Genomic DNA, 17,647 nt, shown 5'->3' on the forward strand with positions numbered 1-17,647 from the left:
CTGCTTGAGGCACGTATTGCCTTGGGAGGGACAGGAGTCTGCCTCTGCTAGACCTGTGTGTTCTTGTATCCTTTCAGAAGTTTTTCATGATTTTGAATAATGTGGCAGCGACTGCTCATCTGAACCAGTACGTCAGTTCTCATGGTCTCCTGCTCACCAGATCGATTACACCATGTCAGACAAATACAGCAGAAGTCATCGTCTAAGGGGAAAACCCACTCATTTCTCACTGCATTCCCAAACACTTCAGAACCTCTGCCAGCACATGTTAACTCTGATAACATTTTAAGATACTGCCTTAATGAAATGAAGGCCTCGCTTGCAAGGCCACGTTGTCTGAAGTTCTCCCATCCCTCATTTAAATCCAATATAATTAGTACAACTACAGACTTTGTTGTTATACATGCTGAAGTATAACGGCTGCTATTATAGCAGCTTGCAGGAGCAAAGATATATGATATTGAACGATATGTCAAGGAAAAATAAACATGTTTCATTTCTTCATTAGATAATGTTTATTTATAGCACAATATATATCTACCTCCACTGTACCATTAAAGTTTTGACTGCTTTTTAACTATAAAATTTGATATTGTTGTGGCAGCTGCACTACTCAAATGATTGCTATAGTACAGCTGTTATCAAAGAGTAAGATTTATAGCTACACTACATGGTGTAAAGATATGTGCATATTTACTTTGTGTTTTACTACTTGTGTCCTATATTTTAATGACACAAGGTGAGATGAAATAGTGAAATAATAAACTCTTTTGCTGCTGCAAAAGCGAATGGCACAATTTATTTAAAGTTTGGTGTTTAATTTTCTATTGTGTTAACAATAAAAAACGTTCTTTTCTCTGCTAGTTTGCTTTACTTAGATATAGTTTATGTGTTAGTAGCGATCTTAAGTTTTTTGTTCTGTTTTTATTTTCAGAGAAGTGCGTTGGAACTGAAGTGAGAACCACATGCTCGATGAAACACGTCAAGCTATGTTATATTCTAGGTAAGAATCAATATTTTAACTCTTGGTTAGACTGTTAGACCACAATGAGGGGCAGCTTCCCACATGGGTGCTCTTCGAGGAAAATTATTAGATGGCTGTGTGAAAAGTACACCAGTATCCACTTTTATGAGGCTGCTGTCCCACATGGCCAGATTGCAACAGCTGCCCGAGCCCTACACCAGGTGTGAAAAACAGGCTCAGAAGATCTCTCAGTAAGGGAAGGGATGATAAATTCTGTCCAGCTCAATGGCCAGATCCTGACCACCAGAAAAAAATCATTTCTAACCCATGCTGGGCTGTCCTACTCAAACTTTGAGCTGATTCACAGGGCTGGTCTCCGTAGGATGAAAGGCTTATAACCATAGTACAAAACATTTGCAGGGAGACACTTTTGGTTGCCACTTCAATTGTGTCAGGGGCCAATGTCCTCTATATATCCTCCCTCGTTTTCCACTAATTGGATCTCATTCAACAAGGACTGTCTAATCAAGAGGGCCTGCAAGCAGAATTAGGTTATTTCACGACAGCTGAGGTATTTCAGCCGAAATAACGTGACGTAGGTCGAGTGCAACGTATAGTCCTGTGTGTAAGAGGGCAAATTTAACCTCAAGAGTTCTCTGCAACCCCAAAACCCGAAGGAAACCAAAGGAGAAATTAAACTGCAGAGGAATGATGAGTGATAGACTTCACATTCTTAATTAATTTCTACAATGTGCTTTGGGTACCCTTTTTTTGGTCCATGTTGAGTCCAATCATGTCCATGGCAAATTCAATCATGTTGCACTAGTTGTGAGTGGGGGAAGAAAGGGCATCAGTTGCCCCTTAAAATAATCCAATAAAGCAATATTCCTTGATGCTAGTCTGCTTTCAGCTGAGTCAATCACATGTTGTGTTTCCTACCAAACTGTTCTGTGCGTTAAGTCTATTGCATTTACTTTTTTGTTGCATTTCTTGTTTTGTTTGAAACAGTAAAACGTTAACCACTGCAACGTGCCTTTCTGATCTCCTTTGAGGATACTTCTGCCTGTCGCCTTGAATTTTTCCTATGCCTATACCATGTACGTATCGCACTCCATCGTACTTTTAAAATATTTGAATGAAATCAAAAGAGCATTTGAGATACATCCAGCTGAAAGAGGAGAGCTCTGTGGTACTTTGCTCTGCGCAAAGCCACGGCTCTGCTGAGCACTGGATAACTCGATGTTAACAGGCTCTCACCGAAGATGTAGTCTGCACATCATGGGACAGGAACGTAAGGGCTCTGCCAGGTTTTAATGCATTGTACCGGCTATTTTGACTTGGTAAGCAAAGTAACTCCTCGTGTTATGGTACATTTTGTTTTGTTAGCTCAACGTACCATTTTCTGCCCCTGTTACTCACACACTTTGAAAGCTATGTAAAAATGTTGTGAAAACAGGCTTTCTCATGAGGTCTCCTGTCCTTCCTGGATTTTCTCATGTCGTAAATCCAAGAATAGCCTTTTGTCTTGATATTTTGGTATTTCTTTTTTTTTTTTCTGGCACAGAACAAAAGGCTATGATAGCTTAAAAAAAATAAAAAAAAGAACTTAACGTCTTGTAAAAGATTTGGCTCGAGGTTTTGCTTGAGGTTTGAGAAAAGCTTCAGGCTTCCTATTATTTTACCCAGTCATCCCTACCATGAACTTATTTTGCCTTAGGGTGATGGCTCGCAGAATTTACTTAAGCATTACTTCTTATCAAAACTTTGACCAACAACTTGGTGATCGCTGGAGTCCCTAAGCACAGACTGTACGGGGAACTTACAGGCTCAGTTAATGTGCAAATTACTGCTAATTAGGCAAAAAAGCTACCAGTAAAACAGATCTGGCAAGTGAGCTGACATTAGGTAAAGTAAATGTGTTAATTAATAAACTGGAAATTTGGATGGGTCATCAGAATAGAAAATACATTGGTTTAGCTACACTTGATCAATAGCTGCTGTCTTTGTGCGTTTCGGTTGAAGCTGTGCCAATTTACCCGCCTTTGGCACCAAGCAAAAATGTCACTTTTGTGAAAAACACACTGCCCAGGCTAGACAGACACGCTGGACGGTATCTGTCCTACCAATTTCAACAGGTTGCTGCAGAGGTAGATTGCTCCCAATGTAGGGACCAACTCCATAGGTATGGAGACCAGTACTTCAGATGAATTTACCTTAAAAGAGCTAATTGTTAATTTTCAGTGCTTTCGCTGCCTTTTTTTTTTTCCCTTCTACCCTGCCAGATATTACTGAAGATCAGCTTTTGCAATTACAGAGTAGCCGCATCCTAATCCTGGGTTTTCCTGCTAATCAGAAACAATTTTACTGTTGTCGGTTGTATTTAATTCATTTTGTCTTAACTCTTTAACTCCGCTTAACAGAAAATAGATGCCTAGAAATTGTCACGTCTGTTCATATGGGTAGCTTTTCCACTGACCAGACATTAACAGTAACTTTAATATTATAATGTTACAGAAACGTTCTTTGAGCATATTAAGTGCGTGACTATTTGAGGTTCAGGAAACAGAAATGAAAACCAGTAGCCCTGCTATAAAGACTTCTGCATCATCTGTTGAGTCCATTTTCCTTATTTAAAAAAGACAGAAAAAAAGAGCAGTAAAAAAGATAGAAAATAAGTAGCAGAAAAACACACTGAAATAACACACCCACTAAAATAATGAAGCCATAAACACAAGGAAAATTTGTGTTAAGGCTACAAAAATACTTTACCTCAGTTCTCTTGGGGCTAGTCTTTACAAGACACATGGCCCTTTTCACTTTATGAGAAGAATCCAAGACGCGAAGCTATATTTCCAAGGCTGGGCAATACTTTAAGAAAATATTGTAAGACTGCTATGTCTGGTCTAACCCAGGACCCTGAGCCTATGTTCAAAAGAGCTTTATAAGCAAATGCTGGAGCATACGCTTGACGTGAAGTATATCTATCATCCAGCTGATGATGCACACTGGTCCATTAGTTGATGCGTTATAGAGCCAATTCCTTAATGAGGGACCATCCCAGAGCAGTCATTTTAAAACTCAAGTGGCGAGTATCTCAACTTTGCAACTGTTTTTTGAGATTGAACAAAACAAAAACTCACAAAGCAATTATTTGTTTATCTTTTCTTGGGCACCGTGTCACTGTTTTGTGCTTTGAAAATACATTACTATACTCTGATTGAGAACTCCTCCACCTTTCCCTTTACCGTCTCTTCGCTTCTTTATGTTTTCCAAGGAATAAAAGAAGCCCATCTCTTTCTCCCACACGCTGGTGAGGTGATGCAGAAATATTAATAGAATTATCACTGATTCTGGTTTGTATCCACTGAAGCTGTAGTGATACAGTCTTAATGGCTGGACGAAGATAGCTCTGTCTTAATAATATTTATGCTATTGTTGTATTCTAGGTCTTAGAAGTCCTTTCCAGTGTCAGACAAAATTAGTATTTCCTGTGACTGAAGTCAATGAAACTATTTGTGCGAGTGAGTACTGCGGATTATGAACGGCAATTGTTATTTTAGTGATTATGGCCATATTTTGACCATAAGTACTCCAAAGTCTCAGCAAGTGCCAGATTTTCAGCAGGGTTTGAAACTCGGTGCCTTTGATTCTAAATCTTGTGGCCAGGTTTTTTGGTTTTTTTTACTGAGCTGAACACCCAAAACGCACTCAGCATGCTGAGCTCTGCGCCGAAAAGGGAAGGGAGGCCGTGGGGAAATCCGGCTCTGTGCGTTTGGCAGCTTCGCAGCGGCTGACGAACAACCGGCTGACGGTGTTATTCCTCCGCAGACGTCCACCAGCGGCGCGAGGGGTAACGATGCTCTGCAGTACGCGAAAGCAGCGCGCGGTTTTGTCTTTCGGGATGGCTAAGTAATGGCTGAGCACGTGGGTGGCATAAAAAAAGGCATTTTGAATGTTTTTAAGGAAGTATCTCTTTCCTCACGTGCCACGTTAGGTAGGACGGTAGCGTTATCTGATAAAACAAATCTCATTCTCTCTTTGAACAAAGTGCTGCTGTGGCGAGCTCCTTGCAAATATATAATGCTAGACTTGTTTTTAAAACCTTGCAAAGGAGGCTGGACGCAGCTGCTGAACTGATTTCACAAGACCTCCGTCTCCCCCAGGATGTGAGGCAGTATGTGCTGGACCAACAACATCACGGTCCTCTCGGTAACCCCCCCCCAGGTCCTCCTTCCCACTGAAAATGTTTCATTTTTTTATGACCTAATGGCAGGAGTGAACTTTTTTGACTATTTTTCACTATGGCAGTGGTTTTCCTTAGAGATTCAAAATGAAAGTTGTTTTGCTTTTTTTTAATCATCTTTTAACGACAATGCAGCACAGTCATTACTAAGTCGAATTGAAATGGTTTTCCTTCATCGTGTTATGATCATATAAGAGAGGAGAAAAGCTTTCAAATTATGTCTGTGGACTCTTACATTAGTGACAATATCGAATACATACTATTATGAAAAAACATTTATAACCTCTTAAATTTACTCTTACTATATCTGATCTGGCATTTGCTGCCTATATGCTGGTGTCCATATGTGTGTGTTATAGATCAGTGCGTGTGTATTGTACGGAAGGAGGAAGAGGGCTGACCAACTAAATCCATCAGAAACGAATATGAGACAATTCCAGCCTGCTTCAATGCTTTTCTCCGTGTCCAGAAACACTCTCCTTTCCATCAGGGCCTCTAAGCCTGCAGCATTTTTCCAGACCTCCTTTCCCACCCTGAAAGAGGGCTGGAAGAGCCTAGATATTTACCTTGTCAAGGCTGGTTTGGGAAATATTTTGGGTTTTCCCTTCAATTTTCTGTAAATTTTCTCTTTGTTCTGTTTATTTTTTGTTTTGTTTTGTTTTTTCTTCCACAGGTAAAGTAGGATGGGAGGAGGTCTGCCTCAGACATAGGCAAGGGTCCTTTCCACACACATAAGGAAGGTCCGTAAGATGATCCATGGCTTGATACTGTTGAGGGCTATCCAGTATCACACGGGTCAAGGGGCCGTGTGTCCAACTTGTAAAGTTTCTCATCTGTTCTCTCACACTGGAGGGGGAGGGAGCTGTCATTCATTGCCCCTTCTACGCTGTAGGAATTCTACCAGAGGTTTTAAAGTTGCAACTTCTCTACCCTTGTAACAAAGCCCAATGCAAATGCTAAATCCTATTTCAGAGATGTCTTCTGCAAAAAAACCCTAACCTAACAAAAAACCCTGTTACAAATGAAAGACTTTTCCTAGCACATAAGCATTTGCTGCCTTTTCTTTACTGTCATTTAGCTCTGATATTTATCTACCTGAAGTGACGGCCCAAACTAATGTGTAAAAAAAAAAAAAAAAAAAAAAAAAAAAATCACATTTGTGTCAGTGTTTTGATCTGCTGTTCAATGGTCTGCAGCTTTCTTAATAGGCATCTGAAGATAATTTTAAATCTTGATAATTTTCAGTAGGTGCTGGAAGTGTGTGTCAGTTGTCAATATCTGTTTCTCAGTTATGTGCAAATACCTCATTTCTGGTCGTACAAAACTCCTAACAGTTTTTTAGTTAAGTCATAGATGAAATCCTAGCTACTGCTTTAAATTAACATTAAAAAAAAAAAAAAAATTATTTATTTTTCCACAAAAATTAACATTTATGAATAAGCACATAATTTTCGAAATATCTCATGTGTTTTCTTATTCCGAGTGTACTGGTAGTCAGCGTGATGGAATTTAAAATAAGCTCTTTCCTGGTTTTGCTGGAATGTTTGCACATTCTTGGTCATGTGAGTTGTAGAGAATGTGTGAAGTGGAATTTGAAGTAAGGATGGCTTAATACATCACAGGATACACCTTGACAGAGGTATTAATTCACTGCAGGTTCACTCCACATGGAATCTATGTATTTTTATGACATGTACGGTTGGTTGTAATGCCATACTGGGTATCATGTATAACATCAAAGAGCTAAGTAAGTATAGAGGTATGCTGTATTTCTTCAGTTCACTTCAACAAAATCCTTTTCAACCTTGGATACCTCCCGCTTAAAATCTTTAGCTCTTATTGCATTTTTGTTTGCAGCATTTCTGTCCAAAAATAATATTTGTAACAGGAAAATAGAACAGCTCGGCTATCTTTTTTGTTTTTGTTATGTTTTAAAATTATTTAACTCTTAGGCGTCCTTGGAAAGTGGACAAAAGTCTACCAAATAAAGCTAAGTTCTCGGGGTATCATCAGCTTGCTTTTCTACCCTGTCATGAAATTGTTTTCTTAAATTGGACCGCTTCCCAAAGGCACCATGAAATTTTTCCCCTACAGAGATTACTCCTGTGCCAGGATTGCAGGCTCTGCCGAGCACGTTGACAGAGGTTTTTGTGGACACCCCAAGGCAGGCAGGTAAAAGCCAGGTGTGACGTGGAAGCCGTGTTAGATGTGTTCACGTGGTAAGTGAACCCGGGGCAATAGGTCCTCCTGAGAAGGGAGGACTTGCTCTCTTGGGGAGCCTGAGCATCTGTCTCCTTTAGGAAGGTTTCCTAAATTAAGGATGTTGGATGTGGAAGCCCTGTTGGGCTGAGGTTTGCTGAGCTGAGGGGTACGTTTATGAAAGAGGTGGGGACAGGTCTGGATCAGACTGGTGTATTCTCTCTTCCCTTTGTCGGTGACCCCGTAATTCCCCTGACAGAGGAATGATCCAGGCTGCCCTCCCCAAAAGAAGACAAAAGGAATGATTGTACAACCTTTGCACGTCCTGATGAGTAGTTACCGTTAGCTGGCAAAATGTGTTAGGAACTGGAAGGGATTTTGTTTGACAAAATAGTTTAAAATAGTGGTTGCAATTGAAACCAGCTGCTGCAGATACTAGCTTTTGCAGTAATGTAATTATTATAATCTTTACACTTTCTATAGTGCTGCTTCTAGCAAGGCAAATGACTTTCATAAATTTATTTTTGTACGGCGTATCTGAAAAGTGCCCATCTCTGAGGTGGACAGATGCCAATCGGTACATAACGTATTGTGTAACATATTCCAACTCAGGGCTCAGAAATGTCATAGGATCCACAGCATCCTTGAAGAGCAGACAGGACCTCGGCTTCTGATGTGTCACTCAAAAGATAGGTTGTATATGACACATAGGTTGCTTTATGCCACTATATAATTTGGTGTGCTTATGCAAAGAAGTGCATGTGGGATCGATGGCATATGGTATATTAAGGAAGAATAACACCAGATTTTTAAAAAATGTATTCATCCATTAAATGGTGTAAATTAAAGTAAGCTGTCAAAATGACAGCACAATAATGCCATCTTTGCAATACCACATACTGCAGCATAGTTAAATCATATCACTTTTGGGGAAGAATTACAGATGAGATCCAAGAAAAAATTGCTTTTGAAATGCAATTCTTTGTTAGTTAAGAATCATCATTGCTAGCCAGGATCCCCTATAAACACATAAAGCACAGAGTAACCATAATAAATCATGATAATTTATATCACAGCTAATTCTGGGGAAGTAGCATCGGGGGTTATACTTCAAATACACTTCATATTACTCAAACTGTAATTATTTTCATTAAAATATAAAATTGCTTACAGCCGATTTACTTGAAACACACAGCATTGCACATTTAACCATGTACACAACAGGGCCACAAGAGTTCAAAATAAGTAAAGTCAAGTGTTAAATAACAGCACTTGACTCATACTTTTTAATTGCATATCTTTGTAGACACAATCAATGTACTTTTAATATTCCTTTTTAGCAAAACATTGGACTAGCTTTTTCAATCATCATCATGTTGATTAAAAGTCAATGTCAAAATAAACTTGAGAAAATACTGTTAGGTGCTTGTAAATACAGCCTCTCTAATGGTTTGTGCATGTCAAGAGGGCAGGTTTTCTTTCAGGAGGAGAAAAGGAAATGCTTCAAGTTTGTGAGAAGGCGAGCAGTGGAAGGCTGAAGAGTTTGAACGTTTTCAAGTGTAATAATTTACAACACCACTCTCTCTCTAGTGCCTTTCTCTAACAATCTCAACGAGTTCTACAAACAGTAATTAATTATGGGCTCCAACACCTCTGCAAGGCAGTACGAGGTGCTTTTCATCCATCCGTGGAGCAGAGCAACCCTATGAACCCCTGGAAGATACAGGAGCTGCAGGAGAGCTTCCCTCTTCCACCATTAGTCTTGATCAACAGCCTGTGATGGTACATAGGATCTGTGTATACTTATTGGGTTTGATTTATTGCTGGTTATCTGATTTTGCTGTTTGTATGATCATCAGAGCAGCAGAGGTGCTAACCTGAGAGCAGTGCATTCATGAGTTGGACCTACTCTACTCCATGGGCATGCTGTGCAGCTGATGGTGGGGTTTTGTCTGTCTTTTTTTTTTTAAACACGTGAATGGAATCCACTTACTGGAGCTGGAGTCGTGCTAATTATCTCCTCTTTAGCATTTTAAATCTTTACTCCTTGAAACAAACCCACAGAAACTCTGTCTCTGCATAATTTCTAGTAGCAGTGACTTGGGACAAAAGTGTGGTAAGGCAGAACATAAAGCTTCATGGCTGTGTTGAAAAAGGAAAGATGAGCTTTATCAGCACACACGTTGCCCACTGTGAGAAAGCACTCTTTCCTGAAGCTTCAGCAAACTGCACTAAATTAAATGCTTGTGCAAGTCTGATCAGCATCCAGAGTCTTAACACAGTGACAGAGCCAATTTTAGGTCTCTTGATCTAAGCAGAACCAAGACACATTAAATACACCTATCTTTATTGAATCTAGAGTCAGGTACTGAGTAATAAAATGTAGCCTAAAAACTGTTTTCCTGCAGGATCGTCCCCCATTCACTGCAGAGGATGGGTTTGGCTGCAGGAATGAATCAAAACCAGGGAGCTAACAAGGTCCGTCCTTACCTGTTTGCTGCAGAAGTTACATGACATCGGTGGATGATGCAGAGATTTCCAGAGGAAGAAAGGAAGAGGGAGTTTTCAGTTGTGCAAATAGCCCCTGAAGTCACCGTGAGTATGTAGAACTTGACTCTAGCCCATATTTTCAATAGTTTCACTAGAAAATAATTCTGAAAATCTCCCGTGGCACATCTCTTGATGGCAGGTCTTGCTTATCACTGCAGATACCATCAAGACCCTGGAAATCTTCTGTGGCACAGCTGGATTTGTGTGTCTCTAACAAAATTCTGTATTCAGAAGGGACAAAGGGCCCAGGGAAGTTGGCTGATAACTCTTCTGTTGAAGGCATTTTTCCAGACAGCTTTTCCAGCGCTGTTTCCCGTGGCAATTCCAGGTGAGTTTTGAGTTCCTTTTGAACCCTAGGCGGCTTCCTAAGTTTTGTGATGCTTTTGGTGTCTTTGACATATTGCACCTCTAATTTACATCTGATCTAAGACAAGTCTATCCTTTTGAAGTCAGGCAGGAGTGAATCCTCAGTGTACTGTAATACCATAGCCCTTTTGGCCTTATTTCTCCTTAAGTGGAACAGTCCAAGTTATTTCTACGACACCAATAATGGAGGAACTCATTGTCTCTGTCTTTATTGTATATCCTCACAAACTGGTGAGCGCTAGTAGTGTTGTACTTGGGGAACTAAACCACAGAGATTAGGGCTAAATCTCAGGGCTTAGTTTTCACAATACTAAACTTTTTGGCGTCTAACTGTTGTAGGCAGACAAAGCTGTTTTCCCCAGGTTTCCCATGCCTGATAGGACGTTTTTATGGAAGTGAAAAAGCCGTGTACAAATTTAGCAGTGAAAGAAGGGATTTGAACTCGAGCATTAAGGCAGGGCAGTTGCTTGCCGTCACTGTTTCCTGACTATAGGGTTGTGAGGTTGAGCTGAAAACGTCTCCTGTGCCACGTCCAAGATGGGAGAACCTGGGCTGAGCACCGTGGTGCTGGTGGGGCCCATGCCCAACGCCTGTGGCTCTGCCCCAGTGAAAAACAAGTTTGTGGAGAGCGCAAACATCTCTGCGTATGGACGACAGCTTTCCTAGGGGAACCTGAGAGTCTCCATGAGGACTAAATCCAAAAGACAAGACTCTAAACATCCTCATGATCTTTAACGAATTGCCCAGGCATAAGGTCTCCTGCCAGAACAAAACAGACCTGCGCCTCCTGTGCCGTGGACATCCTCTGTGCTGCCTAGGCACTGGATTGGCAAACACATGCTAAATATAAGATAAATATTGTTCCTATTTTTTCTATTCCTACCGTTTTTCCCCTTGGTTGATATTCCTTATTTTACTCAGCTAGTAGTGGCCTTGCTAAAGACATCATAATCCTTCAGTGTGCACTGGTATATTCAATATATGAACTTTGGATCATGTGATGAATTGGGACCATCCCTTTTTAGGCATGAAAGGACATTTTGTGCTGTCACTTATATGTAAACAAACTGTGCATTACTTTATCCCTTCCACCATTTGTTATTTTTAGAACCTGCACAATGAGATACTAAAATAGAAGAAAATAGGTAAAGGAGGGGAAAGCAGTTGAATTATTTGTATGAGACACCAGCAATCTCCACAGGAATGTAACTTTTTCAGTTCAAGTTGACATTTAAATTGCATTTTGTGCTGGAAAGAAAAGTCAGTGGGAGAAGAAGAATATCAAATGAAATAGTGGCACATGTGGTGAGTCACATTTGCTATTATTTTGTAAGTATTATAAAAATATATCAGATTTTATTGGAATTGACAGAAAATTATTAAAAATTTGAGATAAAGTTTTCCTTTGGTAAACTGTACCTTACAGATGGCACATCAGAGAAAATTCTTTTCTTGTTAAGAAATCAAAACAGTTCAGGGAACACAGCAGCATCAATATAATAATAGTTGACAGGTACAGTGGCTGTGAACAAACACCCATATCATGGTATCTGAGATACCATATTTTCCTCACTAAAATTAAACTATGAGATATCTTTGACAATGTTATGTTAATTATATGCCAGCATTTGCTTCAGTTTGGCTTAATATTGCTTTAATTCCCTCACTAGCAGGTCTTTTTTGGAGTTGACCAGGGATGTTTGGTTAGAAACCTCTTTCCACAGGTACTTTCAAATCCACCCCAAGCAGAGCTCCAGCAACTCTGGAGTTGGACACTGATAAGAGAGGCAAGGGAAATGCAACCCTGTAGTAACTCTGCTGCTTGACCCATGCGTTTGTGGTGACAGCTGTGCTCTTGATTTTCACCACATTTAAACTCAGTTTATGTCCTATGCTTAATGGTACAATGGCCAGGAAGGATTAAGCATTTTTGAAACTAACTGCATGGATTGGGGACAAAAGGATTTTTATGATGATAATTTGCTGTTTCAGTATGAAACCAAACTGATAGTAAAATTGACAAACTCCTAACATAAAATACTGGCAAAAACGTAAGCAGTCTATAGTTACATTTGTCAAAACCCCTTGATTAAATTGGTGTTTAAAGTAATAACAGCTACAATTTATATTACAATATATTGCATTTTTATACACAATACAAAATTAGACAAAATATCATGTGTGAATGAGTGCCACTTCAAGTAAGGTTATTAATTCTGTAACAAATTCATATCTGTGGTATTAGACAATTTAAAAGTTAATGCATTGGGGTTTTTACCCCATCAGGCTTAAACCATACAGGTCTATTCTCCTGCTGACTCCCAGAGTCCCCACCTCCTGCAGGTGTCTTTGTGGGGAATAATTCCCAAGCTTTTGTTTGATCCTAAAAACTTAGAAAAATACAGAAACTACCTGATTCATTCAAAGAAGGGTTCTGCTTCTAGATGGGTTCAGGCATTAAGGCTTATGACTTGGCTGTAACTGTTCGGCTTTGCAGGGTGTTTAGAGCAATGCTAGAACTACTCTAGCTTTCTAAGTAAAACAGTAATTCCAAAAATAAAAAAGGGCTCTTCTCCCCCTTTTCTCTTTCTCTTGCCATGCCATTACTGGGGAAAACCTCCATTTGTTCTGTACAGCAGAGATAATTACATTCTGATAGTCTTAATGAATCAGTTTATATAGAAACGTTAGCACTCTGACAGTCGAGAACAGGCTGAAGCACACGTGTAGCGATGAGACCAAAAGCTGTGCTGCATATATATGAGTGCACAAGCAGCATCTAGACTAATTCTTCTTAAACTCCTTAAATTGTAGCCTGCGATGCACAGGAAGCCTTGCTGTTGCTTTCTACTTGCAAATGTGAGGGGGAAGCAAAATTAGCATAGATAAAAGTAAACCTAAAAGATATGTATCTGTGCTGGTATGCAGTATTACAGGGTCAGTGAAATCATTCAAGGCACTGGGCTTAGATTCAGCACATTCAGAAGGTAAAACATTGAAGTTGGAGAGGAACAGAGAAGCGCAGTAGGAAGAAAACCAAAACACTGAATAAAACCTGAAGCTTTGCAAGATTACTACTTCCAGTGAGGAGGAGTGTCATGAGAGCATGGGAAAAAAGGGCCTGCAGATCCCTATTTTTGGTGATGCTAATCACCACTGTGTTATCTCTCAGAGCTGCCTCCTTCCCCGATGCTCCCACAAGCTTTCGCTCAGGTTTTTATGCTTATATGTAGGGCCCCGGAGCACCCAAAGGTGTCGGACTGCTGCCTCCCACAGCAGCAGCTTTCTGCTCCGGGCAGGACAAATGGCTGGGGCACCACCAACTCTTCCCAGCCAGTTCCTCTTCAACATCATCTTTCAGCCTTTGAAAGCAAAACACCATGGATAAAAGAAACCGTCAAACATAAAGTTCCCTGAATGGCCTAAATATGATTGTTGTCTTTACTAGTGATTTTTTTTTTCGGTGAGAGTTTCTCCATTACTGTGAAAATGGCAGCAGAGAAATCAGGCGGCTACATTTTTCTCACTGATTTAGCAAATATAAATCAGGCGTTAGTGATCAGGTGGAAAGAAGGTGCCAGATCCAAAGGGTATTCAAGGCAATGAGATTCCTTCCATTGAGTTAAGTGAATTTTGGATCAAACGTTTGGAAGTACAGGCTGAAATGCAGCACAATGTGGAGGAGAAATGTCAAGTTTGATTGCTGCTGGAAACCTAAGAAAGCAGTGCTGCTGATCCAGAGGCCGAGGCAGGAGCTGAGAAGATTAGCCTGGAGATGACAAGGTACTCTGGCTCGGGGAGCCCATCTGATGTTTCTCCTTGTGCCATTCCCCAGACCCCGATCTCCTCCGTTACGCTGCCTCTATTTGCATATTTATAAAAGAGCATTATCATGGTGTTCTGCAGCAAATAGAAAGGGAGTAAAACTGAAAAAATAAGGGGTGGGGGGAACAAGAAAAAGCAACCCAAACCACCCTTCTCATGGCTACCTAGTGTGTCCGTGCTCCAGAGCAGGGCTTGTGTACATCTTGTAGATGGACCAAATCCAGAAAGGTTTGCTAAAGCCCAGATAAAACGGGATAAGGATCTGACTCACCACTTCCTCTGGTTTTTGAAAAACCTAAGCTATATGGCCGGGGCTTTGCAAATCCAATCCAACCCCTTCTTCCCACCCGTGTGTCGGCTCCGCCACGCGATCTGAAGTGAGCTGTTCTCATGACTCACAGGGACGGTTGACCACCATTCTCAACTGTGTTCCTTTTTACACATTTGGTACAAAGAAAAAAAAAATAAAAAAAAAATCCATATTCCAGTTTTATGAAGACACAAGCACATACACAGTAATGCTTGATCTGAAGCCAGCTAATGGAGAGGATATGTTGAAACCACCAGGCATATTGTTATGAGGAGAACAATAGATATTGGCAACATTGTTTGATCCGTGTGCCAAGGGTAAAATTAAAGCCGTATGTTCACCCCATCAGACACAGATTTTGGATGGATGTTTACGTAAACAAAGGGGCTGTTAAACAGTGTTATCATTTTCTTCCTTCGGCTCTCAAACTTCTAGGCCAGGTATACCAATAAGCTGTTTTCTAGAAGAGCCAGGAAGAACCACATCAACAGCAATCGTTCCATGAAACCTTGGTTGATTACCATGTGGATATATAATAATGTCTTTTCTTCCCTTAACCTCTTAGAATAGCAGCAAACAGAGCCAACCCCTTTATTCTTGCAGGGAAAAAATCCTCTATAAAGTGCCTACAGATTTTTCAAGAGAGCCTGGGGACCGAATAAGAAATAAGCTCTAGGAAAAGTTTTCCTATTTTCTACCTGTGTTACCCAGCATCCCTACTTCTTCACCACTGCTTGTGGCATTGTTAAAGCAATTGGTAGAAAATGAATCTGGAAAATTTCCCAGCGTGTACAGCTGCCCTTTTAACTTACACCTCACCAACCCACCCTAAGTCAAGTAACCGACATGTGGTGTGCTTTCCTCTGGGAGCTGCAGAAGCACAAATACAGCTGTGCGTATCTAGCACACTGGGGTTTTGATTTCATATTTGCTCGCTGGCCAGATAGCAGCCAGGTTTCAGGGAAGAATCACCCATTACTGTCTAAAAGAAAAAGAATGAGAGAGGAAAAAAAAAAATTCAATGATTTATCATACTTGCCTCCTTGCTGTTATCCAAACCTTCCAATAGGAATATTCTACAAGTTGCTTGTGCTTTACTGAGGTGTGTACACAAAGCCCTTTTGTGGGTTTGTGATTATTGCTGGACTTTATGGAATTTTATAAAAATTGCTAGTAGTCCTGGGTGCCTTGAAAAGCTTTCACTTTTTTGGTTTGATGGATAGGTTGCCTATCCATAGAATTACCAAATTTTCTCAATTTAAGGAGTTCCAGGGGAACCCTGATGTATTTGCCTTTTTTTGGTTTTCCTTTCTTTCATTATTTTTTTAAGAGTGGCTGCTATATTTTAGTAACGTTCAGGTGTGGCCATGCTGGTTCAGGGCATCAGTCTGGGACGACACACATCTCTAGCTACACCAAGGCAAAAATTCCTGCTTGATGTAAACCAGAATTAGATGTTTATAAATGACTAGATTTTCAATTTCATTGTGAAAAATACCAAAGTCAAAGAGACTTCATTAAAAAACTTGTAGTAACAAATTTTCTCACTTTCTCAGTAGTATCAGCAGATGCTCTGCTTTAGAAAATGCATACAGTAATTTTCAGAGTTATCTCTGGATTGCTCATTGGCACTGACGCTTTTGGCAGGAATTACTAGCAAGAGAGGGTCTGCTAGATCTTATAGGTCCTACCACTAAGAGTGCTTTGAAAGCAGGCAATCACAGGTACTGAAAAGATATATCATCTTTGTTCTGCTCCGGCAGTTAGCAGGAGGACTGATCACTAAACTGGTCTAATTCAGCTCTTCTCAATCACTTGCAGAGACGAGAAAGTTGTTGGAGAGATATCACTGGAGGCTCTGGGATTTTCTTCTGAAGTCATTCTGAATTAGCTGCTAATGGGGAGCTTTCTTTGATAGCTCTTTTATAATTAAATGCAGCTGGATGGAAATCAACCACAAAGGGAACTCAAGTTTGTTTATCATTACTTCTGACTTTGTTAGCAGATGTTTTCTGAGTACCATGGTAGCTTGTTTAATTTGTCTCCATGTAATGTGAAGCAGGTAAACTTTGATTAATAAACTGACAAGTACATTCCTTAATTTATTTTAGAACTTTCCATCTATGTCTGTTATAGCACATGTGCCAAATCCCCAAAGAAAGAAAATAACTGTTTGTGTTTGATTTTTACTGTTATTTTTAAGTCTAAGGCCAGATGAAAACGTGCTTGTTGGTAACACAGCCTTCACCTTGTAATGGACATGACCACAGGCAAACTTTTGCACACGTTGCGTTCCCACCAGGCGATTCTGTGTTAATTTATGAACAACCAGTCACCTTAGTTTACAAGTTATTTGGTTTTATATTAATTATGCTGGAAATAGCCTTTATTTTGGGGCTTAGTATGCGTTCACCCTCGCTAACTGTGGCAGATGACTCTGTGTCCGCAGTAACACATATGTAACCGGGATGAAATTTTGCATTTGGTATTGCCAGTAACCAGTTATCTTAAAAGAATGTGTAAGCATGCAAATACAACTGACTGAACTTGAACGCTTAGATGCCCTTTTTCCTAAGTGAGACATCCACATCTACGTGTGAAAATTCTGGCCACAGCCCTTGTGCTGCACAGATTGAGTGTCCAGTGCATTAGCTGAATTATCTGAAAATCCTGTAGCGTTCCAAACAACATTTTAAATTAAATAGATGGTCCACTTCCTGCAAAGTGTTTCAGATTAACAATTTGGGGATAGTTACTAAAATTACATAAGAAATACATACGCAGCAGTTGGTTCCCATACATAGGGTGAACAGCTTCTTTCTTATCTTCCTTTCTGTATTGTGTGTTTTCCTTCCTTCTCTCTCTCGCTTATTTATCTGCTTCTAATCTGCGAGAAAATTATTTCTGCCTCTGTCTAGTCTGATGTCCTATATTTCAGACCTGACCCTACCTCAATCCGTAGCATTTATTCACTGCTTTTTTTTATCTGCCCGTTCTAACAGTGAGGAGTTGGACATCTGCTGCACATTAGGATGTAAAGTGTGGAGCATCCCACCGTTACGTGAAGGCTGCCCTCCTCATCCTCCCCGGGTCAAGGCCACCTCCCCGGGCTCTGCACACTCAGTTTGGGCACTAGCCATCGCTAGTTGGGTTTATGGAAATGAAGGGTTTAGAAATGCGTGATTGAGGA

General features: G+C 40.3%; 1 long non-coding RNA gene across 6 annotated transcripts in view; it reads left to right on the forward strand.

The window, feature by feature from the left end:
* Positions 1-7,346: 7,346 nt before the first annotated feature.
* LOC142031473 (uncharacterized) overlaps positions 7,347-17,647 on the forward strand; it is a 65,704-nt gene continuing 55,403 nt past the window's right edge. For 4 of the 6 annotated variants that reach the window (XR_012650530.1, XR_012650534.1, XR_012650535.1 and 1 more), the window contains exons 1-3: positions 8,813-9,188; positions 9,815-10,005; positions 10,115-10,284. This is a non-coding gene — a long non-coding RNA (uncharacterized LOC142031473). Of the gene's footprint in view, positions 7,380-8,812; positions 9,189-9,814; positions 10,006-10,114; positions 10,285-17,647 lie in introns of those variants that run through there. The other 2 variants (XR_012650531.1, XR_012650533.1) reach the window with 2 other exon arrangements.

The sequence above is a fragment of the Buteo buteo genome, chromosome 5, assembly GCF_964188355.1.
Source record: "Buteo buteo chromosome 5, bButBut1.hap1.1, whole genome shotgun sequence".
Lineage (NCBI taxonomy): Eukaryota > Metazoa > Chordata > Aves > Accipitriformes > Accipitridae > Buteo > Buteo buteo.